Here is a 12,915-nt window from a genome sequence, read left to right on the forward strand (position 1 = left end):
AAAAACATATCAAGAGTGCATACTTTTTGAGATTAAGAATTGCTAAACAATTGCAAATTAACACCAAGTCCCAGAGGGGGTGGTTCCAGGGAAGAAAGTTTTCTTGATTGCAGCCCAGTTAAATACCTTACATTGAATGGCTGCTTTCAAAAGATGCACAATTTGCCAGTGGGAAGTGTGTTTTCTGGTGATCTATAGAAACACTGATGAGTCCCAGCCAGGGTACCATTACAAAGACAAAAGGTCACTGGGCTCCCCTTACAAGAGACACATGTTTTCCATTGGGTGCCTCCCTGATGGTGAATTTTCTTGCCACTCATAGGAATTTATTGACACATAATTTCCCTGCAAAAGAGATTATGAAAAATGTAGTCTGACATAATTTTTTTCTTCTTTCTTTCTTGGAAGAACTGAGTGAATGATGTGTCCCAGTGAATGAAAACTCGTTTTGGGGGTGTCGATGAAGTTGGGGGAAGAGGTGGGAAGGTAAGCTGTGTGTGCAAAATGTCCATTTCCCAGTTCTAAGCATGCACAGGCCTTTAAATGCTTCACTTATCTCATATTGTAAACTCCAACTTGAGGAGAAATATTCGCCAGACAGGTCATAAATCATGCCCAAAGACAGGTGCAATAAATACCAATGTCAAAAAGTTACAAAGTAAAATTATATTGTTTTGACAAGGCTTCCAGATGCGCTGACAACACGGCAAGTAAATGGTCTCTTTTCTGAAAGCCCACATCACTGGTACATGAGTAGGAGAAGAACCCGAAGCCAACATCAGAAGAAAAATATCCCAGAATTTTAATGTTTGTCATCCTTACTATGTTATTATCAAGGAAACGATGAGCAATGATTCCTCTACCTCAACCTACAGAGGGAAATCTTCAAATGTTGAAATGTAATCTGCGAAAAAAGCATTTCAACACAAGTCAAATATCATGAAAAAATGTTGAACATGGACATAAGTCTCTTCATGGAAAATTTGCTTGTAAACCAAAGATTATTTTTATATATGTATATAAATATGTGTGTGTATTTTTATATGTATATATATGCATATGTATATATAATGCATATTTATTGAAAATGAAATAATCCAGTCATCCTTTTGTAAAGAAATTATGTCCTTATTTATCATTTGTATGATTGTGGATTTCAACATACTTGAAGAACATAATTTTATGTTAATTGTGTGTTTTCTTCTACAAAACCTTTGGTTAAAATTTCATTTCAATTAATTTCTGGTGTCATAGTTTTCTTAGTAATGTTATTGGTTGTAGTGAAAATTTTATTAAAATGGCAGGTATTAGATGGCTTCATATGTTAATACACAAATATACAGAGTACCAACTTTTCTCTCTCCTTTGTTTTACATTTCTTTCTCAATTTCAGTTGTGTGAAAAGTAACAGTGTTATGTACCTTAACAACTGACTCAAAATTTTGTTTATGCTCATTCTATAGATATGTCCAGCTATAAGAAATGGATTCAGGACCTTGAGCAATCAACTGAGTAGTTCAATTTCCTAAAATAGTTTCACTTGAAATAAATAAATAATTGGTTTATATTTATCAGAACTTCAAATAATAGTAATAAAAGTGTGAATTATATACCCCTGAGCATAGAATGTTGAGTTTGTTCCTAAATTGTTCAATAATACAACTGTTTTTGTAACAGTTTCTATTTGTTAGAAACAGAGTTTCTTAATTCATCCTAATATGCAAATATCTACTATAATACAAGTTGCACTGATTTCAACAATTTACTAAGTACATACAAACCAAAAGAGTTCCAAATCTGTGTTAGAGAAGAAAATGAAAGTTGGGTAAATGGTTGTCTTAAAAACATTTTACTCATGTGCATTAAGATTGTCACGGGATCTTACTTCCATCTTTTCATCTCATTGGCAGATGCACTTACCTGGCACTCAACTGAGATTGGAAGTTTCAAAACATTTTATAAACTTCTAATCTGTAGACCATAAAAGCAGTCAACTGGACAGTCATTTGTAAAATGCCTCTTGATATGCTTCTAGGGTGGTAATTCAGCTTTATATTCCTAGGTTAAAATTTTTTGTCTTTCTCTTTTAGGAAACAGACAAATATATTTATATATAATATATTTCCCATTACATTTCTGAATTGATATGTTTGATATTCCAAAGGGTGACATCATGTGTATCATTTTGCATCTATTTTTTGGGATTCAGATGAGTTTCATACCGCTAATGAAAAAAATGAATTGTTTTGCTGGCTGTATGTTGTGTGTTAGACGTGTAGACTGGGGAAGCAGAAGTCAGGAATGGAAGCCCTGGTAGCAGCATCCTATAAACCCAGCCAATGTGTTGCCCTGGAAAGGAATGCGCTGCTATAAATGAAGGCACTTGGAGGGCAAGGGTCAAGGTATGTAATTAGCAAAGGCCATTTAAGGAAGAATAAGAAAATAATGTTTTACAAGCTGGTAGAAAGAGAAGCAAATAATCATTTAAATGTTCCAATTGTGAGTTCCATCAGTGTGTGTGGTTTATTTTATAAGCAACTTTCTTTGCTATTAAGAGGCAAGCAAGACTGAAAAATCAAGTACTCCCCACGACCTTGCAGTCTACACTACCCAGCTCTCCCTTTGCGTTTACTTGCATGAGGTTTATTTCCAACCCTCTATGTTCTCTCTCCCTTTTATTTTAATTAAAGTATATCATTCATAGATGAACATACCTAAGCAATAAGTGTAGAGTAAAAGTTGTGAACTTATAAAACATGCATAACATTATACAGGGCTCTCATACATCACCCCACCACCAATACCTTTCATTATTGTGAAACATTTGTTGCAGGGTATGAAAGAACATTGTCAAAGTATAACTACCTTTTTCCATATCTTACATTTGATGTATTTTCCCCCAACCCTCCCCATTATTTATTTATATTTTGTTATATAAATCATACAATTTATCTCCAGTGTACAATCAATGACATTTGGTATAATCTAAAACTCATTCTGACATTGGGCAAATGTATATACTTGATATATAGAATAAAATGAAATATGGAGATCTTTTTAGACTACGGCAGATAATTTTGACCATTTTGTCAAGGCAAAGGAGCACAGAATTCTGTTTTATAAAAGTGAGGAATTCACAAAGAAAACAATGCTGAAATGTTTTTCTCTGGACAGCCCAGGCACCTAATGCTTAAAGTCTCCCTTGGGAATACCCAGTTGCCCATTTCATTTAAAGTAAATGAAATGGATTTTCAGGTGTACATTTAGCATTGCAATTGGCTTATTGTTTATTATAGGAAGTTACATTTGCTGTAAGCAGAGGTAAATTAGAGGTCATTTTGTGAAGTGAACATTATTGCCTTCAGTGCAGGTTTATAATTACATGTACTGCTTTTTACATAGAAAATAGAAACATTAAATTACGCCTTTCTTGTTTTTAGTCATTAAGATATTGGGACAGCAAAATCCAACTAAGCAAATTAAGGGGCTAAATTAATTATAAGCAGGTTACTAAACACATATTCCCTTGGAAATATATGCACTGTAAGATGTACAATATATTATTCTGAAAAAGTTATAAGGCAATCCTTGCTACAATCTATCTACAGAAATTATTATCCCCTAATTGTTTCTATTACAGTTGCAAGTTACATTCTATGGTGTTATTATTTTGGAACACTTGCCATGTTTGGTCAAAAGTTAAAAAAAATAATTTCTTACTTATGAGGATGCTAGGATTTTATTAAGATGGAAATCTGGGGTCTTGTTTCCATTCCTTGTTTTCTATATTAGAAATGTAAAGCACAAATTAAAGGACTGAAATGTGATCTCTTTCCCTGCTAAATTCCCAGGAACCAATGTAATTGTTTTGGTTTCCTGGGTGCTAAAACAAATACCATATAATGGGTTGGCTTAAACAATGGGAATTTACGAGCTCACAATTTGTGGCTAGAAGGCTTGCCTCCTTGAGAGTTTGGGAGCCTTCTGGCTGGTTGGCAACTTAGGGGATTCCTTGGCTTTTCTGCCACATGGCAAAGCATAAGGCAGTATCTTCTTTTTCCTTCCAGGTTCCATGACTTCTGACTTCTGGCTGTCTCCAGAAGATTCTCTCTCTGTGGCCTTCTCTGCCATGCCTCTAGTAGTAGGGTTAAGATCCATTCTGATTCAGTTGGGCCACACTTTAACTGAAGAAATCTCATGAGAAGTTCCTATTTACAATGGGTTCTCACCCACAGGAATGAACCAAGATTAAGAACATGTTTTTTGGGGTACATTATAGAAGCCACCTGAGTGATATTTAATTACTTATCAATATTGAAGCTTTTTTTTCATTAATTTTAATTTTGCCTCCGTTTTTATCATCTTTTTTTTTTTGCATTCAACTTGAGAACTTGTATGAAGGTCATGTAGAACCTTAAGAACTGAAGGCACTTATGAAATTATGAAGCACATCCTTTCCACTGCCTCACAACATGCTATGACTGAAACAATAAGTCATCAAACACGAAAATGGATTGTGTTAAAATTGGCTCTACGTTTCTCTCAGTCATCCAGTGCTCATTCAGGTCTTTCATCTTTTACTGACAGAACTGAGGGGAAACTAGCCTCATTATTTGTCAGTGGATTTAAACCTATTCTTGGGAAGTTGGTTTCAAAAAAAAAAAAAAGATTGAGTGGGAAGCTGCTCCTTTAGATGAATTTGTTAAACTGGCTGAACATTTTGAAAGAACTCTGAACAGGAAAAAAATTTAAAAAAAGAAATAAAACAAGGTATTTACAATTAGAACAACTCCAACAGGGTGGAATGAAAAGTTATAAAAGAAAAAATATTAGCTCTTATTTCATCCTTATTTGATTTGAAATGTTACCTGCACTGGAATACGTAAGCACTTGCTGAATAATTTAATCAGGGTATTTTTATTTTCATACCCTAACAACTACAATAAGAGGCTGCACATATTTCACATACAGGTTTTAGAGGACTTAATTTGAGCTGCACAAAATACAGTGTAATCAATTTAATTCTTACTTTACTATATTTGCTTTTATTAACTAATTCCACAAAATCTCTGCCACTCTTTTATGTTTTAACTTCACATTGGAAGAGGAATAAACTGACCACACAATTGGTTAGAAGCACGTGAATTGTTCATGAATTATTTGGTATGTACTTCATACAGTAAGTCTGCTTTCTCAGAATATTGTAAACATCTTTAGGATGAAATTATAAATTTCTACAATTCCTAGCAATGTCTAGAGTTAAAGCTGTATATCATAAATATTTATTAACACTTTTGATTGAGTAGTAAAGATTTCCTCTGTTGGTAGGGGAAAACCTCAGAAAGGAGCAAGATGGAATTCATTATTTTATGCTACTTCAAGCATTGTAAAAGTTACACGGTACTGAAAAAGTCAATAGTTTTTCTTTCTTTGTGCCTAGAAGTGAATTTAAACAGAATGACATCCAGTTTATAATTGGCTCTTAATTATAAAAGTAATGCATACTGTTTGAGGAAAATTTAACAAATTTTAATTTAACAAATTAAAATGTATAATAAGAAAACATGAAAATTACCTATAGCTCCATCACCAGAGAAAAGACTGATCAACTTTGTACAGTCTTATTTCTACACATTAGTTTCTCTATATATTTTAACTTTTGCAAATGATGAATCATAATAGAATACAGTTTTAGTATCCTCCTTTTTTCATACACATTTATACAATGCTCACTTTCTCAGTTAAATGAATTTTTTAAAAGGATTTTAAGTAGATTCATGATTTTCTATCTTAAATCAATAGGATCATTTGACAATTTCTCTATTGTTGAAAAATTTTCTTTACTTCAAATTTTGTTCTTTCTATAAGAAGTATAGTGCCAAGACTATCCTTTTGCAAAACCGGTATCTTTGTGCACTTCTCTGATTATTTCCTTTTGGTAAATTGCAAGAATTAGGAAAACCAATTCAAAATGATATTAATTTTTTGTACCTTTGTTGTGATATACCAATTGCTTTTAAATGATATACATTTTAGAAGACTTTAAGAGATAAAACATATCTTTTGTGATTATTCTCTCCCCCTTTCTGTCCCTCCTACACATGGCCTGGTCATTATCTTCTGCTATTTAATACCAAAGAAATTCCTTCTAGAGATCTGCCTTCCTCGGTTATTTCTTGCCCTTTGCAGTTTTCTTTCAAAGATATAATCATCTAGAACAGCAGGTCTCTATGGAGAACTTGAACATTTGCTTTTAATCAAAAGACAGAGTTTATGTTAAATTCAGTAAACAAAATCAGACGACCTATATAAATAACAATTTGTGCATATCATTTTCATTTTTGTTGACACTTTTGACTCTGGTATTGATCTTTTGCCAGGTTGTGAAACTCAGAGGGCAAAGTGCAAAGTTCAAAAGTGGCTATTCGCCTCCAGGTTTATTGAAAATAAAACATCAGCGGAAGTCCTCTGAAGTAATTTGAGGAAACTTTTTTTTTCTTCTAGGAAGGATGTCATTATTTGGTTGCTAAGGTTAATTCTGCTTAGAGAAAAATACTAGAGTGAAAACAGACATGAAACATTAGAGAGCTGTCAGAAAACATCTATGGAGTTATATGACTCAATACAGATATACAAAATTCCCAAGGGCAAGCATTTCATTCTATATTGAACATCCCTTTATCTCATCATCATCCAAATATTGAAGCTATAGCTCTATGGTTCCAGTCACATGTGGCCAAAATACAATTGTCAAAGGAATGAATAAATAAAGCATTTAAATAGGTCAGTTGATTTTTAAAAAATCAATACAACTGATGGGCCACAATTATGAGGATGAAAAAAAAAGTCAAGAACAAATATTGTATGATCACACTTATATGAAATATTTAGAATGCACATTTATAGAGTCAAAACCTGGAATACAGGTTATAATGGGCCAGGGTGAGACTAGGGAATGGGGAGATAATACTTAACTGGTACAGAATTTCTGTTTGGGGTGACGGAAATGTTTGGTAATGGATGGTGGTGATGGTAATGCAAACTCGTGAATGTAATTAACACCTCCAGATTGTCTATTTGAAGGTGGTTAAAATGGGAAATTTGTATATATGTTGCCAGGATTAAAATTTGAAAGAGCTGTAGAACTGTACAATACAAACCGTGAACCCTAATGTAAATGATAGGCTACTGTCAACGGTATAAGTATATTAATAATGGCTCATCAATTGTAACAAAATACCACACTAATACAAAGTATTAGAAATAAGGAAAACTCAGTGTGTGTGATGGTTTGTGTGTGGGGTTTATGGGAACTCTACTTACTACACTATTTTTCTGTAAACTATAACATCTCTAATTTAAAAAATTACTAGTCCTAACATAGGAATGAAATGACGAATTACTAATTCAGAGTTGGATGTTAGAAAATTAAATACAAAATAAATATATATAAAGTAAAAAAAAAAATTAAATTTTATTGGGCACTTTCCAAGTAATTATTTTGGCTTGATGTAAGCACTTGCTGGGAATGTTTCAATAACTCTAACAAGAGACATGCACTTCAGGCAAAGCTGCTTTTAATTTTTAAAGATAACTAAAAGCATTCATAAAAGTTCTTCAACCTTGACTTGAAATTGTTATAAGATTCTCAATGCATATATTAGGAAGTGTCCATCCAATTGTCTCCCCAAGGTCAGATTGCAAAGCAAGCAGAAATCAAGAACTTCAATAATCTTTTCCCAGCATCATGCAGTAGATCCTAGTTATTTTCGACCAAATTAGAGAACACTTTGGATGTTTATTCTCTCAATTAGTTGGTTTTTTCTAATCATCCAAAGTTTCTTTATGATTTTATTTTAAAATCCTCTTCGTTTCTGAGTACTAGAGTTAAGTGTGGTTGATTCAAAACCTTCATTATGTATGAAGAGGGACACAAAAATCGTTTATGCACCAAAACTCCTGCTCTCAGGGACCTTAAGTGATCTGAATGCTGATGGAATGGCGTGAAAAGGAATCCTGAAAATCAAGCTGAAAGGTAAAGAAAAGATTAACTACTTTGAGCTGTGCTTTTATTAGCCTGTTACATCTAGGTATATGGGGCCCCACCTTTCTTGGAGCTTATATTCCAAAGGTGGGAGACATATAATGAACAAATCACCAAATAAGGAAAGTTATGAGTGGTGATAAGAAGTCCTCTAGAAAGTGTGGTGTGGCAAGACCTCATTGAGGGTATGTTAGCCAAGGTCACTGCTGACTGAGAAGCAGCTGATTATATAAATCTCTTTGGGGTGAGAGGACAGACAGAATAGCAAGTAGAAAACCCTAGAGTGAGAATGGGTTTTGTTTTGTTTTGTTTTCCTCCCTGGGTATCAGAAAGAGCAAAATTGCTGAGATGTAGCAGATGGGCAGGACAGGAGCATGGGTGCCATGAAAGCTATGGCAGGCCTTGGAGGGTTGTGGCAACAGATTTATAGTTGCCTCCATTCCAGCTGCAGTGTTGAATGTGGACATAGTAGCAGGAATATTGTCAATAAGATAAGGGTTGGAATATGAGCAGAAGAGAATCAAAGTAATAATTGTTTCAATGAGATAGAAACATCCTTTTCTCTTATGGAAAAGCCCAGATGTAGGTCATTTATCCTTGATTTGGTATGTCCTCAGTCATGTGGAAACAAGGCTGCTCCCATATTTCCATCCTGCCATCCTTAGTGGGTGCAAGAAGCAGATGGAGGAAAGTAGGAAGATAGGCCCTTTGGGGAAGTTGGACATTTCACTCCACATGATCCAGAGGTCAGAAATGAGGCACATATTTCCAGAGAGCTGTAAGAGATATGGTAGGCCCAGCTGAAAATTGAGCTGATGTAGTAGCTGCCATGCCATCATACAGGGCCAAGTCTAGGGATAAAAGCAGTTATGCAAATATTGGCAATGTGAAAGGATGGAAAGAACACGGATCCTTGTGCCAATAAGGTAACCAGCACAGGAAACATCCTGCCTTAGGAATTCTTGCTCTGTGAGATAATAAACACTTTATTATCAAGTCATTATGACTTGGATCTTCTGTAACTTGTAGCCCATAGAATCCTGCACAATAAATTCCAGGTAAAACAGGATGGAGTAGCCACCATCTGCAGTTAGTCTGCCATGAATAGAGTTAAATGGTTTTTGCTCTTAGGGTACTTAGTAATTAATTCCTTTGCAAAGCTGATGCCATCTTTACTCCTCAGAGCCTAGGATGAGACCAGCAGTTGTGTCTCCAAGAAGCTAGAATTTTGAGGAAAATCTGTCAAACCCATATCCAAATTGATGAATGCAAAACATCATAGAAAAGGACCTGAACTATGTTCTTTATCCACATATATGTAGACATAACTTTGATGTTCATAGGTTGGTGGGCTCTCCACATTTTGTCTTGAAAGTTGTATGTGTGGCATCATGATTAAATACCTGGGCCATGAGGACAAACAGCTGACAGTTTCAATTCTGGCTCTTCAGTATATTTCACCTGCAACTTAATCTCACTAAGATCCAGTTCTTTATGTGAAATATGAGATTTGCTAAGTCTTTCTACTTCATTTCATTAATAGTAAACAATTATTGAGGTTTTACAATGTGCCAGATGCTGTTCTAAGCAATTTAGAAATACTAACACTTTTAATCCATTAGAGAATCTTAGTAGGAAGGTACAATTATTATAATCCCCCTTGCACAGATGAAGAAACCAAGGCAAAAACAAAACAAAACAAAACAAGTTAAGTAGCTTGCTCAAAGCCACTCAGCTAGTAAGAGCTAGAGCTAGGATTTTGACTCCAGGCTTCCTGGCTCTGGAGTGTGAGCTCTATGCCCCCACCCTGTTTAAATGAAATATCGCCTGCAGAGTGTTTGGCACCTACACATGCAATAAATGTCACTTATTATTTTTATTTTGCATTTTCCCATCACTTTATTTTGACTGCAATGTGGGAGAGGTGATTATCCAAAGATGTGAATTATCCAAGGATTGTGATAGTCAGAAGCAGAGGAAATATTGGATTTTTCTGAGTGGGAGTAGGATTAAAGATTCCCAGCTATTGAACCAGTCCAAAGTAAGAAACAAATGTCCATAAGCCTTTTCTGCTCCACATCTGTTTTTATTTTTCAGTTTATCAGCCTGCTGTTTCATGACAGGATTTTGCAATATTCAGTTCCCTTGGTGACTTATAGAATATCAGAGGAAGAAAGAGTAAAGAAAAGCTTTTAGCCAACTTCAGCTTTTCCTTCCTTAAGACTGAAGATAAGCTCTGGCTGGACACAATGATCTTGGCTGAAAAGACCAATTCATGCATCTCCCTGTTATCAGCTGTAGAGGGGAATGCTGGCTTGACCAGTACCCAACACCGTCGATAGTCTTTGTCCCACAGGGTTAGGATGGGGGTGTGTGAAGATAAGACAAGCTTGTAGCCGAGAATTGCCCAGACAGAGTGCACTTCTTTTCTTCTGGGGAGCAGGTGTGGGCATCTTTTGTAGATGATATCTATGTCATCACGTCCAGGTTGAGGTCTGATGAAAACATGAAAAGAAGTGAGTAGGTATGAGGAGTTTGTGTTTATCTCCTGTAAAACCAGTTGCTCTTTCATAAACTACAAGCAGAAAATTACCTCCAGCCTTGATTTCTTATAAGAATTCATATGAGCCATAGCAAAAGCAGGCAAGTGCATCTAACAGTCAAGAAGTTCTTGTTAGGGATGGTATTAGGAGTGTGAGTGATCATTAGACACAATGCTCATCTTCCATAAAATTTTTATGAGTGGTCACAGATTACTGACAACAATTTTTTTCCTAACTGAGAAAGATCAAATACAGATGTTTACCTTCTGCTGGAGGAGACCAAACAAGTATCTCTTCTGCCAGAAAACCACAACAGTAAAATAGGAATTGATTCCAAAGATGAGCTCCTCTGGAGTTCAAAAGGCTAATTGTCGAAATTCCCACCCTGTTTTGTGTCTCTTATTGAGGTGCCTCAAATGATTTCTCTATCAGGTAGGAGCAGTAATTTTAAAGAATGGGAAGTATTTAAATGTCTTAGAGTAGTTGAAATGAAAGCATCAGTCCTGAGCTTTGGACATTGCCATGGGCTAGGGAGACAGAAATATACCCATTTTAAGTACACAGTTCAATGAGTTTTGAAAAATACACATTCATGCAACAGGTTATTTCTACCCCAAATAACCTCTGTAAAACTTCCATGTCAATCACATACACACCCATTCCCAGCCTCAGGAATCAGTGAATCCTTCTGTCACTATAGATTTCATTTTTCTTTTCTAGAGTTCTGTAGGACAAGAAGCACACAGGATGTACTCGTTTGTAACTATATTTTCCACTGAGCATAATGTTTTTGCGCTTAGTTGCGTGTATCAGTAGTTCGGTCCTTTTTATTGCTGTATTTCATTATATGGATGCAATTATTTTATCCCTCTGCCTTATGATGGTCATTTTCACTGTTTCCATTTTGGGGCTATTCTCAATAAAGCTGTATGGATATTCATGTACATATCTTTGTGAGAAGCTAAGTTTTCATTTCTCTTAGATAAACACCTAAAAGTGAATTGCTGAAACTTACGGTAAGTGCATATTTAACTTTATAAGAAATTCCCAAACTGTTTTCCAAAGTCGTGGTGTGGCTTTCCATTCCCAGCAAGAAGGTATGAGATCCCCAGTTGAACTCAACCATAGCCAGCACCTGGTATTTTCAATCTTTTCAATTTTAGCCATTTTAATGGATGTGTGATGGTATCTGATTGTGACTTTAACTTTTATTTCCATGATGACTAATGATATTGAACAACTTTTCAATTCAAATGTTTCAAATGGCTCGCTGAACATCTAGATGTCCATCTTCTTTTGTGAAATGTCTGTAAAAATATTTTGCCCATTGTATTATTAAATCTATGCCCTTTATTAGTTATATGCATTATAAATATTTTTGACAATTCTTTGACTTCACATTTTTTAAACAAAATCTTTCAAAGAATTGACATTTTAAATTTCGATGAGGTCCAGTTTATATCTTTAATGGTTTATACGTTTGATGTCCTGAGAAATTGTTGCATAACCCAAGGTCACAAAGATATCCCCTTCTATTTTCTTACGTAAGTTTTCTTAGTCTTAGCTCTTATAATTAATTCTATGATTAACTTTAAAATAATTTTACATAATATTTGAGAAAAGGGTTAAGGTTTATTTATTTATTTGTTTATTTATTTATTTATTTTTGAAGTACTGGGGCTAGGGATTGAACCGTGGACCCTGTATGTAGGAAGCTGAGTCTAGCTTCCACTGGAGATCCACTGAGCTACACTGGATCTCCTAAGGTTTAACTTTTTCCATATGAATATTCTCGGGTTGAAAAGACATTGTTTCCCCAATCATTTCTATAGACGTTTTTGTCAAAAATCAATTATGTATCTCAGGGTCTATTTTGGACTCCCTACTAAGTTCCATTGATTGATATGTTTATTCTTCTACCAATGCCACATTTGGTTAGAGTAGCTAAAAGAAATGTCTCTAAGATATTTTTTTTCCTTTTTTAAAATGTCCTAGCTGTTTTAGGTCCTTTGATTTTCTCAGAAATTTTAGGATCAAATTGTCAGTTTCTACAGCAAAAATCATGATGGGACTTTGACTGAGATTCCATTGATACCTTAGTTCAATTTGGGAAGAACTGACATCTTAATAATATTGGATCTTCCTATTCATAAACATGCTGTATCTCTTTATTCATTTGAGTCTTCTTTAATTGCTGTCGCATTGTAATATAGTTTTCAGTTTACTGTCTTGAGTAAATTATTTTTATCCCCAATTAGTTCATATTTGATTCCATTTTATTTGATAATGGCTTTTTAAATTTCGATTTCCAGTTGTTTGTGCTAGTTT

This window comes from Dasypus novemcinctus, chromosome 21 (genome assembly GCF_030445035.2).
Source record: "Dasypus novemcinctus isolate mDasNov1 chromosome 21, mDasNov1.1.hap2, whole genome shotgun sequence".
In the NCBI taxonomy this organism is placed as follows: domain Eukaryota; kingdom Metazoa; phylum Chordata; class Mammalia; order Cingulata; family Dasypodidae; genus Dasypus; species Dasypus novemcinctus.